Genomic DNA, 13,621 nt, shown 5'->3' with positions numbered 1-13,621 from the left:
CTTGAACTGGGAGGCCCAAAAGTGGGCACAGTACTCTAGGTGTAGCCTAACATTTCCCTCTGATAAAACTGAGTTGTCATTTTCTTCCCGTTACAAGTATTTTTATGTTTTTTTTGACTACTGGTTTTAAAGAATATTTCCTTTGTTTGAATTAGCAACACTGAAGTTAAATTAAATACCTTTCTGCTGTTATTTAAAATCCCAGTAGTGTATCACCTTACAGAATACTGTGTGAAAACACACATTATTGCTTAGAGAAATTGGAATTGAAAACAAAAGCATTTTCCAGCAAAATTGCCCAGGTCCTTGTCACAAGTCCTTCAATTGGCTTGAGAGCCTAAAACATTTTCTAACTTTTTCATATATGTTGCTTACCCTTTCAGAGAGTACTTTTCTTGCCTTACTGATGGCTGCCGTGCAGGAGAGGCTAGGAATGTTTTCTCTGAGGCAATCTCATCATCTGGTGCTATAAATATGGGGAACAGTTTTAGTGAGGGATGAAGGAATGAAGCTGGGTTGTGGCATCAGGCTGGGATGTAGCAAGGACTAAGGAAATGCTGAAAGTGACCTAGACTACATCCTACACCTCAGTTTCTGTGTTACTGCTTGCTTTGTTCCCTCTGTAAAATATACGCTGAGTATTCCTGTTCCTAAAGGTAAATTGTCATATTCTTCAGCTAGTCATTTCACCAAACTTTTTCTTTCCCTCCTTTCCACCCCTATACAATCATGGAGTTTTGGTTGGACATGACATTATTGTAATATCTTCTCCAAATCTGAGACTGCAGAGAAAAGAAGGAAAATTTAAGAAGTCAAAACAATATTTTTTCCCCCTATTTCATTCTTTTCCTCTGACAATTAAAAAGAACGGCTTGCATAAATCTTAGGCAAGACTTAAAGATGGTCTTCCTTAAAAGTACAATAAAACCTATAAGAGATTCAAGCCATAGTTGGTAGTCTGCTATCCTAAACCTCCCCCAAATTATGCCTGACAGATCTGCTTCTGCTAATAGGAATCTATGTTGATTTCAAACTTTATTTTTTTCTAGTCCCTTGAATGGCTGCTGAAGTTTCCACTGTATCCAGATGGGAGCCTAATGTCTCTGAACAGTTAATATACACTCCTTGCTCCAGAAAAACTGTGAGAGGTGTCAGTAAGAGTTTATTGCCTGAATAAAAGCCTTTGTATTTCCTGCACCCAGCATTTGGAAGATACATTTGATAAACACCCACAGGAGGAAGAGACTTTTCAGAGGAAGTCTTTGCTCTCTTAAAAGGCTGAGAGAGGAGGCAGTGGGTGAAGGAAGGGAGTAACAAGTTCTGCTTTAGAAGTGAAAGGTAGCAGTAAATGTAAATATTCTTTCAATTTTGTTTTCGTCATCAGAAATGCTAAGTGGTTTTGGCTACCTTATTCTCTGCCTCTAAGTACTCAGGAATATTGATACCAAATGAATCCTACACATATCTCACAGTAATAGTGCAGCCCTTCCTGCATTTCTTTACACTGCACAAGACCGTTTCATTGAAATTTTGTGTGCCTGATTTTCACAGCTGTTGTAATCGCTCTTCGTATCTCTGTGGCTTTGCTCTGAGAATGCTAGGCAGGACTGCTTTGGTTGGAGTGAATGGCCATGCTATGCTGCTGAGGCTTTTCTCTTTTCTCTCTTGTCTCATTTTATCTCTTCTCATGTTTCCCTCTCTTGGCATGCATGTGGGCTTTTATGCAGGCCTGCAAACAGAGCTGTGGCAGTTGTGTTCATGAATGCTAACTAGAGAAAAGCTGGTGCGGCTCCAAGTAATCATTTTGCAAGTAATTCATTTGGATACTGAATACCCAGACTGCAGTTTTTATGCATCTACCAAAGGGATAGCTCTCTGCATTAATTTAACACTCCTTCCAGTAGGACATTATCATCCCTTTCTACCAATTATTTTTCTTGATTTCAATACAATTTACACTGCAGTATTGCCAAATCTGTATCTAAAAGCAGTCTCTAGCACAATTCCTTCTAGCCACACAAGTCTTAAGGCTCACATGCCATGTTGGACAGGTTGTCACTCAACAAGGGAAGTCCCACAATCAGCACATACCCCTGATCTCACATGTGCTTTAAGCTTCTAGCAAGTTTAAGAGGCTTCTAGCACAGGAGGCAGGAGGTACATGCAGCGAGTAGGTTCTTAGGTGGAAGAGGTATCTCTCATAAGAAAAATAGAAGAGTCTTGCTGCCTGGTTTGAAGGAGTTTTCTTCTGCTTTTATAAATTAAGCCATGCTGTCCCTCTCCTCTCTCAATAGAAAAATAAAATATAAAGAGAAACCTTATATCTGGGTTGTAGTGGCACTTGACCTGGCTGTCACGAGGCTAAGCCTCCTGATGGAGACAATGACGTAGAGCCTTTTAGGAGCCAAGGCAAGGACAAAAGGCAGTGCAATCCACCTCTGGCCTGTTAGTAAGATGAGACAAATGCACAACTTTCCTGAAAGAAAACAATGTTACTTAAATCGTTGTTTAAGTAGGACACTTATGACCATGTAAGGTAGCTCTATTATCTGGAGACCCTCATCTTGTGTTGCATCTTAACTTGAAGACAGCAGTTGGCAGGTATCAGCTTCCCAGGAGATATAGCAGATCAGATGTATCCCTTGGCAGGCAGTGGAAATAGATGGGCCCCAAACAGGACTTTCCAGGGCAGAGCCTAAAATAGATGACAGAAACTGCTGTGTCCAGAAAACTACTCTTATTGACTCACAGGTAGTCTAATCTCCTGATTTAACTGCATAAACTATGTCTTTGCCTTTAAAATCCAGTCAGTACATATGTCCCTGACTAATCACTTCTCGGTTGTATTTATTGTGAGGACAAAGTCAATACAGTGCAGGAAGACAGTAATTTCTATTAAATGTTTATCTGAAATAGATCATAAGGTCATGGGATCCATGCTTCTTATAAATACCATAGATGTCATTCATTTACCGTTACTATTTCTGTCCTTGTGTTATAGATGGATGTTAATGATCCTTGCAGTTATTCTTAAAAGTGTAAATTCAGTGGATTGTTTCAAGAGTTAAAACAAGGCAATAAGCTAGGCTGCTTATGTAACACGTTGTCTCTTTATGTAATTTTAATTAACCATTGACATGCATCTAAATATTTATTAGTTTTTTAACCCTTGTAATCATGTAACTATTAAACATACCCGCACCGTTGTCTGGACATAAAGAAATACAAGCAGATTAAAATATTTTCCAGAACATTTATTTTAGAATTTGAATATTAAAGTCTAGTTTATGTGAGGATGTAATTCCCCTGTACACTTAAACTGGCATATTCATCAATACTTTGCAGCTGCCACACATATTAGTAAAAGTTCCTGTATTTCACCTAATTTAGCTTCAGGCTCCCTGACAGATGCAATGTTTCTTTCAAATGTTTGTCCTATAAAAGCATCCTCATCCTCCTCCATAATATTTTACATAAAATCATCACATTTTATTTGAGATTACCCACCACAAGATGAAAGAGGTCTTAGAACAGCTCTTTGCCAATCTTTCCACACAGTAGACCAAGAAAATGCAAACAAGAACAGGATGAGAAGATCTGGATCATCTCCTTCTCTCGGCCATGACACTAAGAATTCTAAACAACTTACATTGGTCTTGACTGTGTAACTGGAATGGATATTATCTGATTCTCCATTTTCAGTTGCAAGGAAGGTTAAAGAGCACAAACCCAGTTTCCTGGATCCAGTGTTTTCCTCTAACCCTGAAACTGTGAGAGTAGTAAGCAAATAAGAAAAACAACTATAAACTGCAATACTACAAAGTTAAGCCCTTGGTGAAAATCACTTAACCAGTGAATAAAATTTTACCACTGCTTCATCTGTTGATCAGGACCTTACCTTATTTATAGTATAGATGCATAATATAAAAATATCTTTTATGTTTACAGGTGCTACAGATCCATTTACATTATACTGCCGTACTTCTGCTGTGTTTCTACTTGTTATTTCATAGGTTTGTAGTCAGCCAAGAGATGCTGTGCTGTCACCTGTGTCAGTGGAACCATGACCCATAGTGCAGTACCCAGCCTGATGACTGAGGTGGAGCTCAGGTTATTGAAGCATGCAGCAGTCGAAGCTCCACTACATCCCATCTCCATCCATCTCTCTCCAAAGGATGATGTGATACAAATTTTCTAGGCAGCAGTCTAGAAAAAAGACAGTAAACTGATGAAACACAGAGGAAAGTGAATTAATTATCTTTTCATTTTCTTCCTAATTTAAACCAGTTTCATAAGAGTTCCTTCATAAGCAGAAGAAAATGTTAAGAATTGCGGGTATTTTCTTTCCAGAAACTCACTGTGATTACTTCATTTTCATCCATTCATCCATCCATCCGTCCAACATTTCACACCCCAGTCTTCATTCATGGACTTATAAAACACTTCTTTCCACTAGTGCCTCTCTTCTTGTCCCTTGCCCCAGAAGCCTCAGTTATTCTTGCTCTATCTGTCATTTGTCCCAGTCTCTCTGCTTTCAAGAAGTAATTTCTACATCTGAAGATCTCATTCAGTGCCACAAAACCATCTAGCAAGAATACCTGAACATTATAGAAAAGCAAGATGGGACAAAAAAAAAAAAAAAAAAAAAAAAAAAAATAGAGAAAACACAATCTTCTCTTTAGAGACATGTGAAAATATTGATAATGACTGTGATAAATATTTTCCACCCCAACAAGTTATCTGTGAAGGAAAATTCCAGCTAAACCCAAATTTTCCATTTCCCACCTTCCCCTCCTCTTCCCTAGGTTATTTTCTTCCTTCAGCACACTTAAAACATCCTAGTCACCTCTCCTTTCTCTGGAGTGAACGGATCCTGGCTTATAAAAACCTCAGACCTCTTCTATTCTTGAGAGCCTTTTTATACTTGTAGTATTGCAGTTTATGAAGAAGTTGCCTTAGGAAAGTTCTCCTAAGCTTTAAAAAGATTATCTGATATTCTACTGACAAAGAATATCTTTCTTCATCTCAGTCAAAGATGCTGAAAACAAACTAAAAGCTGCAAGAAATAGAACAGATGGTTGATCGTTAAAAGAAGACTGTCAGCTATCTTTTGGAGAGCAGGGGGCATATGATAAAGTCAGAATAGCCAAAATAATCAAATCATGTTAGGCCTTGCTAAGGAAATTCAAAAAAATACGCACACAAACCTCTCAACACAGAACTGAATAGATTTTCTTGTTGCAGAAATACAAAAAAGACAGGGAAAACTTTCAGGGGCCAGGATGCAGTGTGGAAGGGATTCATATGTGGGACAAACATGAAATGTGTCCTTTTCTTCATTTTCCAGGAAGCAGGATGATATTAAACTGCCAGCAGAATTATATTTAGAATTGGAAATTGCCACGTCTACATGTAGAAAGCCAACATACACAGATTGAGGTAGCAGATGAAGTCACCAGAGTATATATGGACTGATCCATAATGTTAGGTCCAGTAGAAAGATTTTATAATTGATCTTCCAGCTTAAAGTGATATAATCTGACTGCAGAACAGTAAAGTTAACCATGCTAAGGAAAGGTATGCAGAACAAACATGATACAGTCTCTAACATAAACCTTGTACAGGGCTTTTGAACAAATTTTAAAAGAAAGAGACTTGAGTATAAGGAAATATAGATTGAATTAAATAGGTTGGCAAAAATCATACAAAAGGGTTGCCAAGGGTGGTTTTAGTCATGCTAAATATCCCCTGTGATAACATATATTTTTTGAACAAAGGATGAGTGATGCTTCACCTGCTTTCAATAGAATGTATCATAGAATAGTATCTTATAGGAAACAGCCAGGTTAAGATGATGGAAATGGTCATTGCTATAGAAATCATTAGAAAAGAAGACAAAAGAGAAATGATAACAGACTTTACTGATGGACAGAAGCTACTGGTGGAGTCCTCAGAGAGTTGCACAGACTGATCTTAGGCAGTAACGACTTGGGAACAAGAAATGGGAATGTAATAATTGAATTTACATATAGTACAAATTTGACAGGCATCATTAATACACGGGAGAATCAGAATATCATACATGAAGAACTGAATGACCTGATCAACAGAGGTAACTGAGGAGGGATAAAATTTAATCATACAAAGTTCCATCTCATGCATTTAAAGACCAATAGCAAGACCCACTAGTATAAACAGGGAACTCATCAACTGAAAGTGACAGAGAAAAAGAAAAATTTGGTGTTTTAATCAATCACAGCATGACTATGAGCCTCAAATGTTGCTGTGGTCGTGAAAAAAGCAAATGCATCAGGTCAGGTATTCCCACTAAAGACAGGGAACCTATAAATACCTCTGCATAAAACAGAAGCAAGAGCTCATCAGGAATGCTGTGCACTCTTTGGTCACCCACATGCAAGAAAGATGAACTCAAGCTGCAGTAAGTGCCAAGCTCTGTTACTAAAATGATCAAGGGAATGATGAGTCTATCTTACATGAGGAGAGTAAAGGCACTTGGCTTGTTTAGCCTAGCAACACAATGGAAGAAAAAGGAGTATAACTGCCCTCTCTAAAAAATACCAGGGAAGAGAAGAGCTGTTTAAACCAAAGGATGCTGATGGTCCAAGAACAAATAAATAAGTATAATCAGTCATGGATAAATATGGGTTGAAATTAAATGAAGGTTTTTGTGAGAGGAGTGAGGTCCTGGGACAGAAGTTATTGAATCAAATCAGAGGGGTAAAATCTAACTAGGTTTAAAATGGAGCTTCACACATTTCTGAATGAGATTATGTGCTGTGTTTTCTGGCTTTAAAAATGGACCAGACTCAGAAGCTCTCTTCCATTATTGTGGTTTTTGCTGCTATTTTGGACAATAAATACATATGGCTGATTTTACAGCCATACAAGTTTTTAAGTGCCCCTCTACATGTGATAAGGTGTACAGCAGATTTTTAAATACTGTAGATTTCTTGAATGTGTTCATGGAGCCACAGAAAAAGCTTATGAGGGAAATTAATATGGACTGCCTGTGCAGTCCATCCCATCATCAATGTCATAATCTTAAATATTTTGCATAGTTATAATCAAATGTTTAAGGTTTCTGTCACTTTTCTTGAGAGGCTATTTCAGGGTCCAGTTGACTCTTCTTGGTAGCACTTAACAATTCCAAATTTACACTTTACTGAGATCAATTTGCAGTCATTACCCTATTCTTATATTTTTCCAGAGAGGCAAAACATTTCAGCTGCTTCTCTACATTTAATAAGTATTTAGTCTTTTACATTTCCCTCATAACTTGCCATCCGTAATTACTACAACTCTTGCTACAGTTTTTGTAATTCTGTTGTCAAAGAAATCAATGATATTCTGGCTAATAGCCCTCTGAGGATAGTGGAATGCATTTGTCTAACATTCCAGTCTGAAAAATTTATACTACTTTTTTAAATGTAATTCTGAGACTTTTGACATTTCCAAGTTAAATGTAAACCCTGGTGAGTTCTGAGACAAACACCTGACCCATTAACAAACATTTTCCTCCACAATAACCTGTGTGACTTCACTGATGGAACTCCTGATCTGATATTGCCAGCATCTTTTCCTGAAATAGCTGAATCTGACCTGAAAACACCTCTTCCCTGCAGAAACTGTGCTGGAACAACTCAAAAACCAGTCTCAGTTCATGATACTTCTGTGAAGGAAAAAATGAGATAATCTATTATATCTTCTCAGTTTTAATTTTTTTATTCATTCTTTAAAAATATACATGAGCACTGTTTATTATGAACATAGCTATGTCAGAGCACTGGGGAAAGGAAAGAGAGATGGAGCAGCTCATTCTCCCTTTACATAAGCTATTGCAGATGTCAGTGTTGAGCTCACCTTGCACCTTAAGGGACGGAAACAGTGATGGCAGGGACAGTCAAAATTCAGACACCCTTAAAAGGAAGGTTCTCAGGTGTGCCTGTTCATTTTTCCCCTGAAAATAGGTTTAGATGTTTATGGTGGTGCAGTAGGTATTATTGAATAAACATACTGGGATATTTCTCCACATTATCCTCTGAATCTTAAAAAACACAATATCCAACACCTCTTCTTTTACGTCTCTCTCCTTAGCACTCTTCAGAAGAACTACAAACAATTAATCTCACAAGGTACCTAGGGTCAGTGCTTAGGAAAGCTAGATAAGTTTTTCTTTACATAAGAAAAATTATGTGCAACATCTGCATTTGCTACAAATGATATAGGGTTTTATATTTATGTTGCTGTTCCTAGACCCTGAGTATATAATTACTTCAAGAGGATATATAGAGGACACTTTTTCAACAAAATTTGTTGTACTTCAGTACAAGTCAAAGAACAATAGTTGCACCTATAAGAACATAAATTTCTGCAAGATTTGTTCACTTTTTCTAGCCCCAAAACCAGCAGCATTAGCATTGCTGAAACTTCCTACACAATTTGACTTTATGAAATCCCTTTTATTTTCTTTGCATTTTGCACTAAATGCGCGTTTAATTGGTGTCCAGCAGAAGACAGAAAAATACAATTATTGAGAGAGAATGAGAGAGAGAAAAGATTTTTTTCTAGGTAATATTTTAAAGTTTTTGATGACTGAACTACAAAATGTTAAACACACAAAGGTTTTGATTTATATTACCAATGAAAGCAGGTCCTGCTATCCTTGTTAGCAGTGATTAATACTATATTCTTATAGTATTCTTATTTGACTGTATGTAACTACTCATGGACTAAAAAACTCAATTGCATGTGGAAAGCTAGTAGAATCTGGACCTAATCAATTAAGTTGCAAAATATAGGGGAAACAGAATTATGTTTGTTGTTTCCTTTAGACAGCTGTTGACTTCTACAAATTACAGAGGCTGAGTTTTGCCCCCTCTTTGAGGGATTAGCAGCACTTAAACTTTCTGCTAAATTTGTTGTTTTTCTGTTTATTGATAGCCCAATGTAAGAAGGGTCTCTGACAACCAGTGAGTCTTTAAGATTTATGTAATAAGCACATAAATCTGACTTCATGGTTTACTTTTTTCTGGAAAACAACGGATGGACAATGAATCAAGCTAGGAATGTTGTGATCTAATTGTTTCAGAGGGACCGTGCTAGATCTAGAATTTCAGTTAATGGAACATCTTGGGATCAGTATCTTTATAGCCATCCATCTTGATTGTTCTCGTAAAGAAATAAATAATAATGGTTGATTTATGGATATGTAGATCAGAAAACAGTAGCCTATTGATTACAGTTTCTGTAATGTTTGTTTACATCCAACAAGCCATCCAGGAGATTTAAATATCACTTATTTTTCCTTAGATTTGTGTTAACTTCCTGGATTATTCTGATATTAAAATCTTGAAGTAAGCACTTGTTTTGTTGTATACTAGATAAAAGATAGTGGTTGGTTCTGCAGTAGTTTGATAACATATAGTATCCAGTGGAATACTAGACTTCAAAAGATGGATATGTCCAAGTTAGGGACTCCATTCCCTATTCAGAAGTCCAAGTATTCATTTAAGGAGGTTTAGTGCTTAATTAAGTGCCTATGTATACAGTTTAATCAACTTCTAATTACTCATTCAGAAAAATTAAGGAAAAATTCAGTCAGCTGAATAAGTTACATAACTAATGTAAGAACAATATATACATGAATAATACAGAAAATATACCCGTGAATAAAACCAACTATATATATAATAGGGCTTACACAATGATAGATGGTTGGTAGGCACCTTCTCTATTTTAGACTTAGTAGACCGCCTATCTCTTGTGACTGTCCTTAGTCACCCAACACCTTCCTTAATTAAAACAAAGAAAAGACCTTGATTATCATGTCTTTCCAGGAGACAAAACTATCATTCTATCACATAGAACATGATCACCAACATTATGTTAGTTTCTTCCAAGGAAATGTTAACATCATGAAACACCCAAAATAGCATTAAAATGAAAAAGGAGATCAGAAAGACTCAAGATTCCTCAGTTGAAAAGTGGTGTAGCAAAGGCCATTTACACTCTACAAAACTCATTGCCACTCCAGGCAATTCCTTTGCTCTGACAGAAATTGGCCTATAGCAGTGATGCCACCAGCAACTCTCCCCTGTTTATCAGAAAGAGCCAAGTTTTGCTATGAAATATTAATTTCTGGTAGATCCCGCTGCTCTATCCTGTCAAGTGGATGACCGTCAGCCTCAAAGGCAGCTATACATGTAAATTAATCACTCTGTTTTTATCAACAGCAAATGCATCTCTCTAGAGTAACTTCTTTTCTTTTTAAGGGGAAAAGTCTATCAGTTCTCAGTCCACATCACCAAATACAAAAGTGCAGCTGAACTGACTGCAGGAGATTTGTGCGGGAGATAATTTTCCATCACGTGCTATCAGAAAGGTAAGAGCAACAGGAGAAAACAGCTTTCCTTTAGGGGAGAAATAAAGCCTGCTTGTAATTTTTTGGCTTGTCTTGTGATCCCATCTTACCAGCGGAGCTTCTGTTGAATCAGATTGGCTGAGTCCTTGCTGGTAATGTTTCCTAATGCAAGCAGAGATACTGGCACAGAACATTTTCTCCAAAAGCAGATCTGAAATTTTTCTTGTAAGGATCAACTTTAAAAATTCATACTGAGAAATAATGATTGCTACTGGGGAAAAAAAATAGAACAAACCAAAATGAGTTCTTCCTTAGACAGCAATGATACTTATGTCAAAAGAAATACCTTTACAAGCAAATATGCTTACTAATATTCTTTGAAATTGAAAAATAAAACTGAAACCCCCAGTTCTTGATTATTATATGCTGCTAGAACTGTGGAGCAGTTTGTGTTCTTACTGTAAAACAACCCGTACAATTGTTATTGAGAAGCTGCATCTTGGCTGTGTAGATACCTGTAAAATCATGCTGATTTTGACAGATTCAATACAGAGGCACTTGAGCCTTGAGGTCTTTGCATCTTTTCTTCCCACCAGCAGGCTCTAGCCAGTGGAAAAGTGTTTTAGGACTGCAGCGCACAGGGAGACCAAGTGACACTTCCTAGGCAGGGCACAGAGAATAAATTATCAGGTCACTTCATTTTCTTTCCAGAGCCTTTATGTAGGCAGTTGCTAGAACTTCCTGTCCAAAATTTAAGTAGAGAGCAGTGGTACAACCAAGTCACCCCTCAGGGGAAAATTATTTTTTCAATATGGAAAAAGGTCATTGCTGCAAAGTAATAGAAATTGTGCTGCTATGTACCAACCAACTCTTGAACAAAAATCATGTAGAGCCAGTTGTTTTGAACTTTTTTTTTTTTTTGGTGGGTGTGGACCCCTAAAAATTCATAGCGTCATTTAGACATTTTTCACGGGTAAGATACCTGGATGGCATATAGGCAGTTTTCCTTTTTGTTTTGTGTTGGTTTTGGTTTTTTTTTTTTTTCTTTATTTGTTTCAAACAACAAAGGAAGTTGTCCACCAGTTTTCATATGGCCTTAGAAGTTGTCCATCAGTGCCCACAGAATCACTGGCTACTTGCTAAAAATCACTGACTTAGGCAGATTCAGTATTTTGCCTTTGTTTTTTTTCCCATCTCTGAAAAATCTATGGCATGCCTTCCTAAGTCCTAAATCTGTGAATAGAAATAAATAGTTCCATTAAGATTTAAAGATAATAAACAAAGAGAGAGAGAGAGAGATCAGAGGAACCTAACTGCTTCTGGAGTGGTAAGGAAGCATGCTGAGCCAAGGGCTCAGCAGTAGCTGTGAAGTGATGTCTGCTGATTGGGCATCAACATTTTGCGTTTTTCTTTGGTACAATGAAGCAAGCACATTCTGTCCTACCCACGAGGTTGTACCAATGCACTTTTGTTACACAGAAACAAGACCTTTTTTTCATAGATGAGAAAGATGACACACTGCAGAAAGGTGAACTGTACAAAACCTGTGGATGTATGCTTCTTACAGACCACACCATTTCACACACCTTTTCCCGCCTCTGAACTTCAGATTTCTCTTAACACAACCATTCACTGCTCAGTCTCGAGGTGGTAGTGGAGAGTGTTCTGGAGTCTCCTTTGTATTTGCACTTGATAGTGCAATTATCATGTCTTTATCTGCTGGATTTGAAATACCATGTCAAGTACCAATTTCTAGCATCACAGCTTGGGTGATAGCTTTAACCATTCAATCATCCTCAACAGCCAGCTCTGCACCTTTCTCTGCTGTCTCTCCCTATTGCTGACTGCAGTATGAACCACCATAAATTTGCTAGCACTTCTCTGTGGAGTTACGCAGCAGTACTGAAGTAATGTGAATTCCAAAATGCAGATTGCCATAATGAATTGAAAGCTGAAAACTGGGAAACAGTAGGAAAGTAACTTTCAGATGTCTCAGGTATAATAATGAGGGTGAAATAATTTCTAATAATTCTTAATGTACTCAGAGGTCAAAATTCCCAAAGAGTAAAGATAAATTTCTAAAATGCCGTTTGTATGCTAGTAACTGCCCCTGTCATAGCAAACAGAATTTTTTCACATACAAAAAGATGCACTAAGGCTCAGAGCAGTATTGTAGTTCCTAGGAATGTGTTACTAAGGTTCTGATATTTTCCAGTAAATATAAACCAGGACTCACAACTAAGGATGCTTGTGCCTGAGGGGCCAGCAGACAGCCTGTTGTATGGTGGCTGCGTGCAGAGCTGAGTGGCAGGCCTGGAAGGACAACTTGTGGAGGAGAGGTACCCACAATTTGCAGTCCTGGGGCAGGGACTTGTAGGCTGGGAGTCAGGACAGTCAGCCAGATGGGCTGGGTGCCTGTCGGTTGCTTGAGGAAGGAGCTCTGAGGTGGGGACAGGGTGTTGCATCCCTCTTACAGACAGCATTGCACCAACCTTCTGCCCAGTGCAGGGGTTTGAGGCACCTCTAGATCCATTTGTGCTCAGTGATAAAACACCATAGCAGTTCTTGTGAAGAAAAGCCATGTCAATTCTTCCAAGCAGAACAAGGGCTCTTTCAACCCTTTTATGCTGCTGCATGTCAATTACCTTGCCTCAAGGACAATGAGGGTGTATGCTGTCCTTATTTAGGTTTTAATAGAAACCTCCCTTCTCTTTTCCTTCTATTTACCAGATTTTTTAGTCTGACCTATACCATAAAATGACTAAGAAAAGCTATTTGAGATTCCTGAGGGAATTTAGGACAGAGGGAAATCTGATGGGAGGGAAATCTACAGGCAGGACACTGCAAGTGTCTTGCTGTAGCATAGTGTTATAGCATAGTGATATACCACTCCTGAAATAGAGGAACTATTAGGCTGCATTACATATTTTCAGCATTCACATAGTAATAGAGCCAGAGTAGCTGAGTTTTAATCTCACTGTTTCCATGGGATTGTGTGTGGACATTACAGACAGCTTTAACAGCAACTGTAAAGACCTTAAACAGCAATTCATTTATTGCAATGCACAATTTACTTTTTCATTTAGTAACAACAATCATTTTCAAACAGTAACAGCAAACTAGTTATCAACTGGTTTTTTTATCCTGGAAGAATGTAGCCTGACATTTCCTAGAGGATATCTGACACAACACAGATAGACCCATGCCCAGTGCACATCCAGATGGACAATTAAGAATAAA

This window comes from Strix aluco, chromosome Z (assembly GCF_031877795.1).
Source record: "Strix aluco isolate bStrAlu1 chromosome Z, bStrAlu1.hap1, whole genome shotgun sequence".
Classification (NCBI taxonomy): domain Eukaryota; kingdom Metazoa; phylum Chordata; class Aves; order Strigiformes; family Strigidae; genus Strix; species Strix aluco.
Note: the sequence above shows the minus strand (reverse complement) of the source record.